This window comes from Marmota marmota, unplaced genomic scaffold, assembly GCF_001458135.2.
Source record: "Marmota marmota marmota unplaced genomic scaffold, marMar, whole genome shotgun sequence".
NCBI classification, from domain to species: domain Eukaryota; kingdom Metazoa; phylum Chordata; class Mammalia; order Rodentia; family Sciuridae; genus Marmota; species Marmota marmota.
This window is the reverse complement of record NW_026000196.1, coordinates 9,204,752-9,220,651: the sequence shown is the minus strand read 5'-3', so window position 1 is coordinate 9,220,651 and position 15,900 is coordinate 9,204,752. Positions and strand designations below refer to the sequence as shown.

The following is a 15,900-nucleotide window of genomic DNA, read 5'->3' as shown; positions in this document are numbered from 1 at the left end:
ATTATCAACACCTCCACTACCACCCACGTCACCATGACTATATTTGTTCATCATCTTATTATTTAAATATTTAGGTTCAGAGGAGATAGAAAATAAATATCATTTTTTAAGAGCAAGCAGCATAATTATTTTCAGAAAGTTATTCTTTGCTCTGGAAAAAATACCTGGAAATGTCACTCAGGGCAACAGATATCCTAAGAGCATAAGTTAGCAAGAGAAAAAGTCATAAAAGAAGTACAGAAACTGTTCTGCATTTGAAATAAACAGGGTGCACTACACATAAAAGAAACGAGGGGAAGAAGAGAAGAGTGAAGCTATGGGAAGCAACAGGAGGAGAGTCTTAAAATGTGGGGTAGCAATGGAGAATCAGAAGAAAAACAGGAAGTCAGAATCAAAGGGGACCTTTGAAAGCACCTGTGAGGGGCTGGGATTGTGGCTCAGCAGTAGAGTGCCTGCCTAGCACATGCGAGGTGCTGGGTTCGATCCTAGCACCACATAAAAATAAATAAATAAATAAAGGTGTTGTGTCCAACTACAACTAAAAAAAAAAATTAAAATAAATAAATAAAAAGAAAGAAAGCACCTGTGAACTAGAAGAAATCTCAGACTCTTCCACGGTGTCTAGATGGGAGTGTGACCAGATCATATGCAGCTCTTGAAGGGTCCAACACTTATCTAGCCTGCATTGAGGTCCCTGCAAAACAGCTAACATTTCATTTCTGCTCTCCCTGTAGCATTCTTCTTAGGACATCTGAGGGCCCCAGGCACTGACTTTGTGTGGCCATACATTCTTTATTGCCAATTTCTGTTAGAAATTGTCTTTAAAATACACATGCTTGCAGGTACAACATTTCTCTCTGGATATAACTTTCTTTAAGCTCCCTTAAAAGAAAAATGTGATCTCTAACCAGAAAAACTATTTGGCAAATTGAATCTTTAGGAAGAAAATAGCAATATGGTAACATCAATTGTTTGTTGAGCAACCATGAAGTGCAAGGCAATAAGTAATCACTTTACTTACATATTCCCATTTAACCTTTACAAAAGCCTCCTTAGGGCATTATTATTCTTAATGCTGCTCAGATAAGCAAAGTGAGGCTCACAGGAATTTGGTAATTTTCTCAAAGTTTTCCTAATGGTAAGTGGTAGAGCCAGACTTCAAAGCAGAACCTGTCTGTACTCTTGACCAGGCCACCTTGAGGGACTTTCCTGTCACCTGTTTTGGGTCTAGGTGGGAACAGCAAACTGTAAAGATGCTTCTGCACATCTTCCTGAAGAAAAGCATGTCCTTACTCTGCAAAAGACCTCAGATGATAGTAGCAAAAGATCTGGGAAAACTTTCAGCCCTGGCTAGAACAGCTTGCGTTTAGCATTAGCAGATCCAGACTCAGACTACACATCAGAATCCCTTTAAACCCCTCCAGAATTGAAGTTTTTCGGACCTCAGTGCAGACCTACCAAAGCAAATTCTTTGGGAATGGGGTGCAATAAAAGACTTTATTTTAAAAATCCCCAAATAACTAACTTGTTCCAGATGTGGAGTTTAAGAAACAGTGTGATTCAATGCCACTCTTAGCTACAAATCTTACCACCTCAGTGCTGACAGCACCTCTGACTTACATCACAGTTATAGTTCTATTCTAAGAGAAGTTGGGGAACGTGTGGAGAATCTTAATGTTAGCATATGCTCATCTGAGGAAGCACCATGTTCTGTTTGATGCCTGTGGTCACGAGAAAGGAGAGAAACGTCAACTTCTCCATGTTTGTCTCAGCAAAGCTATAACTAATGAGGGATGCATTCTATTATGCTTAATACAGAGGTGATGAGCATGCCAAGACTTTTCAGCAGAGGCACAAGCATGCCTTTGGCAGAAGATAATGTTTCGATACATCAAAATATCTGGTACCTGCCCTAAGTTCTGGGTGGTCCAGGAAGCTCAATGTAGGAAAAAAAAAACTGCACATCAGTTCTGCTCTTCATTCTGTTTAGAGGATATCAGAAAGAACAGAAACAGCCCACTCCTCCGACACAGAGTAAGTGAGAGCAACCTAATGAATGAGCTAGTGCCAGCTAAGGAGAGTTCCAGCCAAAAGAATATGAGAACTTAACTGCATGAAGTCCACAAATGAACACACAGGAGAGAGATACACTTCATTTTAAAGCCTTGAAAAGGTGATTTGGTTTTTTTGCCCTACTTCTCTGGGAAAATTACTAGACCTTTGGAATTGAAAATGTTTACACAAAATCCCAAAAGGCACTTTTATTGCTTTAAAATCCTTTCTAATGGTTAACTGATTAATAATTTTCATTAGACTATACTTATAGAATTATCCAGCACCATTAAAATGTTTGTTATTTGGAAAATGTAACTTTTTTCTTAATCACTGTTATTTTTAAGAAAAATATAATTAGCATATATAATTATAATTAAAACAATTAGCATAGAACTATACTGCAATCCTTTAAAAAAATAATAATAGAAGATAGATCAGCAGAGTAGAGCAAGTAAATTAGGGGGAGGAAGGAAGGTACTGGGGACCAAATTATGTTATGTGCATATACAAATAAGGCATAATGAATCCCCATTATGTATAATTATAATGCACCAGTAAAAAGAAAAAAAGAAAAATGTCACTAGTATTGTAACACTCAAGGAATGTTTATGAATAGCTGCATGGACAGCAGCTCAGAAATGTTTTCAAACTCCCTGGTGGTCCAGAGGATAAGATTCAGCTTTTTCACATATGTTTTCCTACACCATGGTCTTCAAACCTGATGCATCAGAGTCACCTGGAGAATTTATTTCAAAAGAGCTTGCTGGGCCCATGCCATGAGTTTCTGATTTGGTCTGGGTTTGGACCCACAAATTCATATTTCTAACAAATTTCATCCTAGGTCCTATTCCAAAAGAATAGGACCCAGGTGATGCTAATGCTACTGGCCCAGTACCTTGTCCCACCATATTCCAGAAACAGAAGAGGCCAGATTTTCCTTCGTTCCCTATTTGTCAGGGATACTATACAACTTGCTCTCCCAGAACAGTCCTGGTTCATATCTTTTACAATAGATTGATATCTATTAATTATTTTTGCATCTCCTTCCATCTTTAAAAGTATCCTGGTTTAGATGGTGATTATTGTATTTGCCCTAATGTTTGTTAGTCTTCATCTGTAGGAATCCCATGTACCTAAATGGAGGATGCTCTCCTTCAGGCAGTTTGCTTTGCTTTCTCTGAGAGCCAAGGACATAGGAGACCTGGGACCTCTTTAGCTGGGGTTGAAGCGAATGCAGAAATCCTAGTTCCTATTCCTCACAGTTCTAGATCCACCTATCAGTTTATGGGTCACAGAGGTCATAAAAATATGTTAAATGACACCATAGAAATGCAAATAGCAAAACACACTCTATGAAAACTATGGGGCAAAGTATCTGGTTTCATCAATAAAAAAAGACACGATGCATGGAGAACTTATATATTCTTAAAGGTGAGTGATATCCACCAAATACAAGGTAGGGAATTTCTTTGGATCCTGATTTGAATAAGTAAACTAAAAAAGAAAAACTATAAGACAATTGGGAAAATTTGAACTCTGTATGTAATGATGCTACAAAATTCTTGTTAATATTTTAGTCCTGATAATTGTACTTATTTTTAAAAAGAGTCCTACTTTTCTAGAAATACCACTGATCTATTTAAGCAAATCCCAACATCCTGTGATTTTATCCATAAATAAAGCAATAGTATTTCCAAAAGAATAGGACCTAGAATTGTGCTGTCCAATACAGCACTCCATAGCCACATGGAGCTACTTAAACTGAAATTAACTAAAATCAATGAAATTTAAAACTCAGTTCCTCAGCCACACAAGTCTTATTTTAACTTCTCAACATGTAAACATGGTTAGTGGCTACTATGGTGGACTGCACATATCTGTGCACATACCTATCTGTGTTCTATCACTGCAGAGAGTTCTATTGAACATGTTTTCAAAGATTCAGGCCAGGTTTGTTGACATCATTGCTGATGGTGGTGGTGGTGGTTGAGTCTACTTCATGGGTAGTGATCTGATACTTCTATTAAGAGATATATAAATTCTTGTTGTCTTTCTTTTTGCAACGTTAACAGCTTTGGTGATCACAACCTAGAACCTGTGATTCAGATTACAAAATCCTATCACTCTTTCTTCATGTATTAGCAGGAATACATTTATAAAGAGAAACTTCCCTCATCTATTATTTTGTTGTCTTGAGATATAGTTTGCATAGGAAATAAAAGGCAAACACCTGATTCTTTCCTCTTATTTACCATTTTTCAAAATAATAAGTAGGTTCCCTAGCAAAAGTGACCAGATTGTTGTTTTATTCTGAGTACCATCATGTACCTGTAGATTTAAACATACTTGATGTGTTCTAATCAAGTAAGGTTATTAGTAGCAGTTAATAACCTTATGTGAATTTATGTGTGTTCACATTGCTTATCACTCTAAGCAATGTGTTTATTTTTTGGAATAAAATCTTAGACATGAAATTTCTGATCTAAAAATAAACAGACATGTAATTTTTCCACCATCTCATGTCTGACACAGAGCTACTCATTAGTTTTTTGTTTGTTTGTTTGTTTGTTTTGTTTTTTTGTTATTGTTTTTTGTTTTTGGGTTTTGGTTTTGGTTCTTTTGTTTGTTTGTTTGTTTGTTTGTTTTGGTACCAGGGATTGAACCCAGAGGCACTTAACCACTGAGCCACATCACATTCTCAGCCTTTTTTTATATTTTGTTTTTAGATAGGATCTTGCTGAGTTGCTTAGGGCCTCGCTAAGTTGCTAAACTGGCTTTGAACTTGTGATCCTCCTGCCTCAGCCTCCAGAGCCACTGGTATTTCAGGCGTGTGCCACCCACGCCTGGCAAGAATATCTTTTAAATGTTTCAAAGACACTTTCATCTTGTATCTCATGTTCAGAAACACTTAATTTTCAAAATGACTGAACTGGCAAGATTCTGGTATAAAGACAACTTAGATACTCACTAGTAACTAGTAACTAGTAATTAATCATTGGAGTCTAGAGGGGTGTCCTACTGACATATTCAAATATTTGATAAAATCATCTTAAAAACTGATAGGAATCAGGGCTGGGGATGTGGCTCAAGTGGTAGCGCGCTCGCCTGGCATGCGTACGGCCCAGGTTCGACCCTCAGCACCACATACAAACAAAGATGTTGTGTCCGCCAAAAACTAAAAAATAAATATTAAAAAGTTTTCTCTCTCTCTCTCTCTCTCTCTCTCTCTCTCTCTCTCTCTCTTTAAAAAAAAAAACTGATAGGAATCAGGGCTGGAGTTGTAGCTCTGTGGTAGAGCATTTGCCTTGCAAGTGCGAGGCACTAGGTTTAATCCTAGCACCACATAAAAACAAATAAAGGCAGAGTCCATAAACAATAAAAAAAAATTTAATTGATAGGAATCAGAAAAAAAAATTAAATGAGATCTGGAAATTGTAAGACCCAACCCTCTCATCTGCTAGCTGAGGAAACAGGCTCAGGGACTGCCTGGTTTTCCTGAGTCACCCCAGCACTGGTTTACAAGCTGGGTCACACACATTCTTCCAGCAAGATCTCTCATGGGCGTTTTGTCTTTGCCTGCACATTGTCTTCTGCACAGGATCCATTTTCCATCTAGAAGCAGACAGTTCTTCCTTATCTGCCAATCTTAATCTCCTGGTCACAGTAAGGAGCCTGTGAGCAGGACCGAAGGGATGAGCAGGCCACACAGAGCTCTTGTGCAGCTCTGGCCAAAGCCACCGCCCTCTGTTTCATCAGGGCCTCCTGGATCCCACATGCCCATCTCCAGATGCCTCTCAGCACGACAGGAGAGCCAGCCAACCCTGGCTGTCACCGCCTCCGCCTCTCCTGGGGAAGAAAGCAGCCATTCCTACTCCTCAGAGACAGACATGCTGACAACTACAAAGGCAGTCTGCCTACAGGAGCCCGGAGCTTCCATCCTCCAGGGAATGGAGGCAATGATTGGCCCCATGCGGCTGTCAGGTCAGTCCCCTGGGAATGAAGCCAGGGATGAGATAGAAGATGTAAGGGGCTTTCTGGCAGCTGATCCCAAGATCATTTTTCCGCTTCATGGTTCTCTGCTGGAGCAAAAGCCGCCCAGAGAGCTGGACCCTCCCTCCCCCTGGTGCTCTGCTAGCTGGGATCAGCACATATAGAGAAAGGGTCTGCCCCCCGCCCCAAAATTGTACCAAAGACTGATGGAAAGTGAGCCACCCACAGTCTGACCCTTTATGTTCTGGCTGTCATTAATCCTGCATGGAATCTTCCAGAAACCTGCTGAGCCAGACCTGCTTCTTCCTGCTGATCTGAGGTTTATACCTAAGCCACACTGTACCCAAGCAGGATTGCCTGAAAGGCTTCCTACTAAACTGTCTCCTAGAAACATAGGCCACTCTGGCATTTCAGAGACCAGCAGCCACCTAACCTGGCATTCCCAGATCCCCCGGGATTTTATGAAAACAGTATTGTGTGAAGGTATTTTCAACACATTGTGATTTATATTTACCTTTGTATCTAACTATGCAAAAAAAAATTGAGCATGGAGTGGGAGATAGAGAAAGGGAGGCTGGATTGGATCTGTGCATGCATGCATTAAAATATCACAGAGACCCTCCATTAAGATGTACGATTAATACATAGTAATCAAAACATTTTTGAAATTGAGCATAGAGTTGGGAAGAAGTGCTAGTGTACAAAACCCTAGCAGTGGTTCTCTCACCCTCCTGAAAAGGGGAGGCCAAGAACATCCTCCCCCTGGGAGCCATGCTCCTTAATGGACAGAGAGAGGTGTGCAGGAGAAGCAGGCTCAGGTTACAATCCAGCCTTGTGAACTTCGACAAAAGAATCACTGCAAACCCATCTTTTGTCTCTGAAACTGAGGACAGCCCCTCCACTTCACAGAACAGGGGCACAAAATAAATGAGCTAAGTAGAAAAAGCAACCAAGGGAGTCCCAGGCACATAATATTAGCAAATTAAACGCTGTCTTGCTTCTCCCATCGCCTTCTCTCTAGCTCTCCTGGATGAAGGAGTAAAGCACCAAGGTTTTAAGTTTTGTATCAGACAAGTGTGGCCTTCAACTCCACCACATGGCCCATGGTGACTTAGCCTCTCTGAACCAAGGTTTTCTCACCTAGGAAAGAATTTTTTTTTCTTACAGCATTTCTATGAGGATTAGAGAAAATGTACCATGAATCATTTGCTCAACAATAAGTAGATTTCACTGTTTTTTATGTTTTTCCCCACCCATCCACGTAGATAGGTTCCTACTGAGAAGCATCACACCTCCCATGTGGGTGGATCTGAGATAGAATGGGAAGAGAAAAAGATCAAGGTGCTGAATGTCAACCATCCTCAAAGTGGGGGCCATATCACTCCTAAGGGACAAGGATCAGTCCTCAGAAAGAACAATAATTGGTTCTTCAAGGAGTAAGGTTAAAAAAAAAAAAGAAAGAAAATCTTAGATATCACAATGGTTCGTGGCTACTCAAAAGGCCACACATGCAGTGAGTCTGTGGTATTAACATTTTTTGAGACTAGGTCTCACTACACTGCCCCAGCTGGTCCAGAACTCTGTGTTCAAGCCATCCTGTAGCCTCAGTTTGCCAACTGCTAGGACTACAGGGGCATGCCACATCACCTGCTTGTTATTAACATTTCATAATAATGACAATTAAGTGGGAGAAAGTTTAAAAAGGCTCTTTGGGAGATAATAAAAAGAAAAAAATAAGATTGTAAAACACTGCTATGTAGAGTCCAGAGTTTGAGCAGAAGAGGAAAGGGCAGACCTGAAAAGTAGGATTAGACGGAAGGTAGAAGGAAGGACAAGTAAGGAAAACAGTGAGATTCCATCCCAGCTGCTGGAAACCCAGCAATGATTTTTGGGGGTGGGTAGAACAGTTTTTGTCATTGCTGTTGTTTTTATTTGAATTTGTTTGCTTTTTAAAGATAAAAAGGGCTAATAGATATTGGACATGCATGTGCTAGGAATTGTGCCTGGCATTATGGATATAAATATGACCACAAAAGAATAGGTTTCATGTTATCAGAAGAGAAAACCGAGGTTCTTTGAATTAACAAGCAGAACACTCCAATCCAAAGCCAGTTCTTGGTAGAGTGGCCATCTTCCCAAATTGCTCTTGACAGTGCCTGATTATACCTGATGTCATTATTAAAGATCATCCCTTTCCACACTCTGGTGTATCCTGGTTTGTATCACAAATTCAATCATCATCCTACTTTACAGCTGCATTGTTGCTCTGTCCATCCCTCCAGGTATTTCCACAGAGCAATCCTGAACAGACCCTGAATTGTAGCAACACCCTCATCAGAAGAGGAAAGAGGCTCCTGGGGGAGAAGAGGAGGAGCAAGGTAAAGAAAATGCAAGCAAGTAGAGGAGGACTCACATTTTAAGAACTTTCAACATGTCTCGCTCTTTTAACCACCCTGCAAAAAGCCCTGGTGTGCACATGTACCTTTTGGAAATCAAAGTATAAAAAACCACACATGTGATCACCACGGAAATGTACTGCAGCATCCCAGCTTCCTGTGCATCGCATACCTAGGAGGTTCACTGATACCCACACGGAGGTGGACAAAAGAAACCAGAAGCCCCAGCCAGGGGCTTCATTGCCATGGCACCAAGCAGTGCCCAGTGACCAGGCAACCTAGAAACTGGAAATACAGAGGGTGGAGGGTGTGGAATCTCCAGACAGCATCCTGCAAGCACTGGCTTCCTGAGAGATGGAGGGAAGCCAGGCCGCCTGCTCCCTCCCCAGCCCGTGCCTCATCTGCAGACCCTTGCAGGGCCCGACAAATTGACATCTGCAGGTTCAAGCAGGAAGTCAAGGCTGCCAGAGACATCTATTTGTGCCTGTCTCTGAATAATTTAACACTCCCTCCAAAATAGACTTTCATTAGAATTTGTCAATTCCTGTGCATTTGAGCAGACAGGCTTGAAAAAAGAAAAAGGATGAAAAAAGAAAGAAAAAGTTCCCACACATACTGCCTCCGAGTAGTGGAACACACAGGTGGTAAGTTCAATTTTGTTCTTTTTTTTTTTTTTTAAGCATCAAAGCCCTTTGCTCACTGGTGCATCTGACCCAACAAGAAATGCTGTCCTTTCATGTCTAATTAGCCCTAAGACCGAGTCTGTGCAGGCATGAGATATAAGAGAAAATGCTTGATTCTTACAAATGCACTTGCGTCGGTTTCCACCTTCACTGCTTATTCTGTGCATGATTGGATTCAAGTCACTTAACCTTTATGGTCCTCAGTTTCTCCACATGCAAAATGTGAACAACATGGCCTCATCTGTCGGGTGTTACTAATGGGGATAACATGCTCTCCCAAAGCCTTCATCCTCTATCCCTTCTTATGCACCGGCTTTAAGTAAAATGGGGCCAGTTCCAATGAAGAAGCATAGATAGGCAGTTTCCAACTCTACACAAGTCCACTTTCTTTTTTCCTATTGCTTAGGCTGCCAAATACTCATGCACACATGCACATGTACATATGTACAGACACATAGTATATATAAATGCACGCACACTCATAGGGAAGCTCATCATCTCCACCCCAACACAGATGTTCAAATCAATTGAACCCCAGTCCCAGTGGTCCATGCCCCTAGACGGTGCCCAGTTTGGTTCCCCTGTTTCATTCCTTTTCTATAAATCTCACCCCACTTGGAGAACCCTCCTCTGATTTCCCTGACTACCCCGCCCCCAGCTCACTGAATACTATCTCTCAAATCCTTATACATTCTGTCCACTCCATTCTCCTCCCCTCCTGCCTCCACCTCCACGGCACCGTTTCCAAGGCTACTATCCCTGCTGGCTCTCAGCCCCACCCCTTTCTCTTCAGTCCTGAACTTGGCTTCATCAAACATCTCCTCCCTTTGCATCTTCAGACTCCTCCTCACACTCTTACTTTTTACCACACAAAAATGCTCAAGTAACACATATCCTGCATTCATTTCTGTTATCCCTTTTTCTTATAACCTCAACCTGCATTCCCTCCTTCCCTTCACCACCAAACATTGTAAAGAAGTCTGGGGCACTAATGTTGCCCCTACCTCTTCCTACCTGTGCCTCTGGTTTTGTGGCTCATTGCCATCACTGTACTGTCCCTGAGGCTCACTAGACACATCCAAACTGCCATCGGGGAGCTCCCTCTTGGCCCCCACCCTCCTCGAGCATTTTTTGGTCAGACTTCTCTTGTTGTGGTGACTGTGCCTCCAACTCTCTCCTGACTCTCCCCTTCCTTCCTGAATGCTTTGTCCCTCTCTTGTTCCCTGTCCTTTACCCTCCACTTGCATTTGAAACAGAAATAATCTTGTGGTCCTGTGCTTAGAAAGTTTCCCATCTGCCTTCTCCCTCTTCCTCTCCCTCCCCACCCTGTGTGTATGTGTGTTTGTGTGTGTGATTTCAGTCACATGTACCATGTCACTTCAGCCCTAGCCAAGCACATCACTCTAACTCTGACTGTGACCCTGAATTTGCAAAAGGCTCCTCAGCCTACCCATTCAGACCCCCAGTAGCCCATTAAAGGCCTAACATAGCACTCCATATTCCTCCAAAGCTCTTCCTGAGGAGCTAGCCTAAGAGCCTCAGCTGTCTGTCTCCTCCTGCTTTCTGCAGTCCCACTTCCCATATTTGCCTTGTCCTGGTCATTTCCTCCCAACATGTCTTCTGCATGTCTCCTTCCTTCCCCTCCACTGTCCAGGTTCAGACGCCAGCAATCCTGATGTATGTGCCAGCCTCAACTGTCCTCATGGCTCAGGCTACAGTCCCTCCCTTTCTAATCCAACTATCCACCTTGCCTCAGCATCTCCTTAGAAGGGTTGTTAGTATGAGCTCCCTCTGCTGAGGCCAGGCACAGTACCAGGCACTGAGCTAACCTCTTCAGCCCAGTTAACCTCTTCAAGTTCCCTACTTGGCCACTATTCTTTTCTTCATTTTACAGATGAGGAGGCAGAAGTGGAGGAAAAGCACTCTCGTGCTCACGTGGTAAGTAGCAGGACTGAGATTGTCACCCATGCTCTCAGATTCCAGGGCACAGGCCAAAAACCATGAAGTCATGCGGCCTCCAACCATAGACCACATCGGACCAAACAAATCCTCTCCGAAGAAGCCTTCACTGGCTCCCTACTGCCTACCAGTTTCCTCTGCATGGTCTCCAAGGCCATCCACGGTGGCCATGCAGCACAGTCAGTGCCTGGCTCATCATGCTGGACATTCCGCCTGTCACTCCAGGTGGGTTCTGTCCACCTTTGCAGCCACATCTCTACACTCAAGCCACACCCCCATTCTGGGCTTTTCCCCAAGCAAACTTGACCTTTGCTGGCTTCTGCCATCTTACTCTGCTGAGTTTCAAAGTTCCCTCCACCCCTAATTCAAGCTAGCACTTTACTTATACTTCTGCCAAGGCCTTCATTTCACCCTGCCCTATGAGATGGTCATTGGTACATTTTACTCCACTGAGTTGACTCCAATTTTCTTGAAGACAGACCACGTCAATGTAATTTCTGTAGTATGTGTTTGCTCCCTGGCAAGTTAAATATTTGTCAAGATGACCTGGTCCCAAGGGTCTCACACATGCACTGTCACTGTAACAATTTTACCCCTGTTGGAAAAGCCACAGGACAAGAGGCTTACACGAGGCAACGTGAGGATCTCATATTCAATCAGAAGCAGGTGGCAGAGTCTGGGAGGGTCCCTGGTCCATTCACTTATTTGGACTCTGTGCAGAAAAATCACTGTAACAAGCTGTTAAGTTGATTTTTAAGAAAAGAACAGAACATTCTTCACATTCTGACACCTCCTCCTGCTCTCCCATCCCACCTTCTCGGAGAACGGCCTCTGAGGATGACTCACTGGTGGGAAAGGATGAGAACAGCTCCAGGGAGGGGCTAGAGATCTCTGCTAGACACAGAGCAGGGCTGGTAATGGGATTTGTCCCAGAGGGGTGAAAATTTAGTTTCTGTACAGCTCCAGACTTGATTTGAGCCCTTGGGATGAACCCGAACAAGAATAAAGGCCTTTATAGGTGGATTCTCCTCCTTTTCACCAGTAGAACAGGCTTAAATACCTCAGGGATATTTTTCTCTGCAAAGCACCTAATGATATTATTCTTGATCTTCTCCCAAGTCTCCTTACAGTCTATAAAATGCAAGTCACTTTAATGCTTATGAGAAGAGAAGTGCAAAGAACTACTCTTGAATCTGCATACCTTCCAAGAGTTAACACAGAAACCCCGGGGATCCCCTGGGACCACTTCTGCACCCCACTCTGCAGATGTTAAAGCCTTAAATCCCTCTAGGAAGACAGCATGCCAGAGCCCTGCAGAGCCCTTAACCACATGCCTCGCTCCTTCATCCCTCCATCTGCCTCCCCATCACATCTCAGCTCCCTGCACACACAAACACACTTTGGGGCTGTCCCTGGACTCATTCTGCGACTGTTATGCTTCTGGAATATCTCTTTTCTTTCTCATCCAAGGGGTTATTTGTCCCATAGATAGAGCCTTTCTTTTCCATAGTCAGGAAAGGGTGGACAATCTGCTTTTTAAATACCTACCGAATCTTCCTGCCAGAGGCTGCAAGCTGAGCTGCTGGACGATGCTGTCCGTGCGTGGGTTTGGAGAACAGGATGCTCTCTTGGCAGCCCAAGCCAAGGTCACCGCATAATGAGCTGGCTCTGGGTCAGCTGCAGGAAGGATGCAGTTGATCCTCTTTCCACCCTCGCCCCTGCCTCTGAATTGGAATATCTTTGAAATGCCTAAACTCACCTCCCACCCTCCTCACTCCATCCCAACCATACCTTTCTCTTTTTTCTCTAAGATGAAGTTAAAAACCCAAGGAAAGAAAAGATAGTGAATATTTATGAACATCTTTCACATGTTAAGCTCAGAGCTGGAACCTTGGCATCCATTCAGTCCTCACAAGAATCCTCTAACTGGGCTGGGGATGTGGCTCAAGCAGTAACGCGCTCACCTGGCATGTGCGGGGTGCTGGGTTCAATCCTCAGCACCACATAAAATAAAATAAAGATGTTGTGTCCACCGAAAACTGAAAAATAAATATTAAAAAAATTCTCTCTCTCTCTCTCTCTCTCTCTCTCTCCTCTCCATTAAAAAAAAAGAAGAACCTTCTAACTTAGATAGTCATCCCATTATTTAAAATGGGAGAATGAGGCAAGCTCAGAAAGGTTATGTCACTTGTCCCAATCACCTAGCTAATGATTGATGAAGCCAGCATTTGAGTCTAAGTCCTTTGATTCCAAATCCCATGTTATGTGTCCTACCATAGTATATAGAAATAGTGAGAGTGGACATCCTTGTACTCTTTCTGATCTTAAAGGAAAAATTTCCAGTGTTTCACCACTATGAAGATGTTCACTATGGGGTCTTCATAGATGCCCTTTATCAGACTGAGAAAGTTCCCTTTTGTTCCTAGTATGAGTATTTGGATCATGGAAAGCTGTTGGATTTTGTCAACAGAATGTTTTCCTGTATCAATTGAGATGATCATATGGGTTTCTCTTTCATGCCCTTAATTGGTATATTACATTGGTTGACTTTTCACTGTTAAACCAACCTTGCATTCCTGGGATAAATGCCATTAGATCATGATGCATAATCCTTTTTATGTGTTTCTGGACTCAGTTTGCTAGCATTTTGTTGAGAATTTTTAAATTTTCATGAAAAGATATTGGTCTATAGTTTTCTTGTGATGTCTATGTCTGAGTTTAGCCATTGAAAGTTTTTTATTATAAGGCTGTCATAACTCAGTAGTTATGTTAGGAAGCATAATGCCTCCACAAATATGTCCACCTCTTAAACCCAGAACATGTGAGTATTCACTGTATGCAGTAAAGGCTTACAGATATGATTAGATTAGATTAAAGATAAAGGCACTATCTTGGGTTATCCAGGAAGGGTTGCTATGATCAGTCACAAGGGTCTTTATAAGTGAAAGAGGGAGGGCAAGAGCATCGGAGATGGAGAGAGAGATTTAAAAAGGCTAACCATCAACCTTGAAGATGGAGAAAGTGGCTGCAAGTCCAGGAATGAAGTTGGACTTAAGAAGCTGGAAAAAGCAAGAGTCCAGATTCTCCCCTAGAGCCTCTGAATGAGACATGGCCCTGATGACACTGATTTTCACCTGGTGAGAATATCTTTGAAATGCCTACATTCACTTCCTCCCAGTGAAAGGACACTCGCAAAGCCCACATGAATTCCAAAGACCACGCCACACACCAGAATCCCTCGCAAGAGATTTATTATCAGTAACAGGAGGTATATGGATAAGGCTGTCCCTCTAAGGAAAGCAGCAAGTTCCTGACAGAGGCAGACTCCTGACCTCCAGAACTATAAGATAAATCTGTGTTGTTTCAAGCCACTGAGCTTTTGTTATGGCAGCAATAGGTAACAAACACAGCATCCCAATAAGGCCTAGCATCTACCCTAAATCAGGTGCAAAGACATGGTTCATCAGCCCCATAACCCAACTCTCTTTCCCATCACCTAAGCATTCCACATGGTGATATCAACCACAGTGCCACCTGACCCATTTTCAAGAAGAGTATGCATAAAACAGACTCCTTATCTTGGCATAACCAACACCTCCTCTCCCTTTAATCAGACCAACACGGGAAGTCAATCCATATTTGGAAGGATGGTGTGCAGCATGGGAATGCAGCAATCAGAGGTGGATAAGCTAACCTGTCTGGCTCTCCAGCTTTTGCCCACAGCACCTGTGCCCACAGCAGGCACAGCCTTGCCAAGGGAACCCTACTACCCAAGTTTGTTGGCTAGAATGCTCTTTCTTGAGCAGCAACCTAAGGTTGCCCTCTAAAAAGTCCTTTTTCTAAGCAGACTTGGCTGTCTGACCTCTTAATAGAGTTAGATGTGTTCTTTCTTTAGAATTGTGACTATTAAATAAGTAATATACTTAAAGCACTTAGATCACAGACTTAGTCAAAGTAAGCACTCCATCAATGTCAGATATTATTATTATTATTATTATTATTATTATTAGATTATTGTCATTAATATACTCAGTCCAGTTATATTTGAATACAGAGGGGCTGGGCCTCTTTTCCTCTTTCAAGTGACTTCGTTTTTCCACTCTGCTCTTTCTGCCCTAATCTTTTTTTTTTTAAATATCTTTGTTTTATTTATTTATTTTTATGGGGTGCTGAGGCTCGAACCTAGGATCTCGCATGTGCTAGGCAAGCGTTTTATCGCTAAGCCACAGTCCCAGCCCCTCTGCCCTAATCTTAAACTCTCAAGTTTTTGAGGAAAACCTAGCCCCTTAAACTGACTTCCAAATGAGAAATACATAAAGGTCAGCTGCAGCCTCTGTTGGAAGATCTGTAAGATGCTTTTTTGCCTAGAATCTCAGCAATTTGGGTGGCTGAGGCAGGAGGACAAGTTTGAGGCCAGCCTCAGCAACTTAGCAAGACCCTAAAAGCAGCTCAGAGAAATCTTCTTTCAAAATAAAAAATTAAAGGGCTGGGGATGTAGCTCAGTGGTAAAGCGCCCTTGGGTTCAATCCCTAATACAAAAAGAAAATGCTTTTCAATGATGAGAAAAATGTATATGAAGCCAAGAGTACAGTGACCACCTTAGAATACAAAGTCAGCAAGTCACACTTTTCCTGGGAGACACTCCCTGTCCTCACTCGTATACTCATTCCCTGTTAATGGGCTGAACTGGGTCCTCTCAAAACTCCATATGTTGAAGTCCTAACACCCAGCACCCCAGAATGTGACTGTGTTGTGAGACAGGGCCTTTCAAGTGGTAATTAAGTTAGAATGAGGCTGCTATGGTAGACTCTAATCAA

At 42.5% G+C, this 15,900-nt stretch overlaps 1 protein-coding gene across 9 annotated transcripts in view; it reads right to left on the bottom strand.

Annotated features, from left to right (window-relative positions):
- The window catches only part of Sv2b (synaptic vesicle glycoprotein 2B), a 249,654-nt gene that overhangs the window by 127,855 nt on the left and 105,899 nt on the right, over positions 1-15,900 (bottom strand). The gene's annotated exons all lie outside the window — the stretch shown is intronic.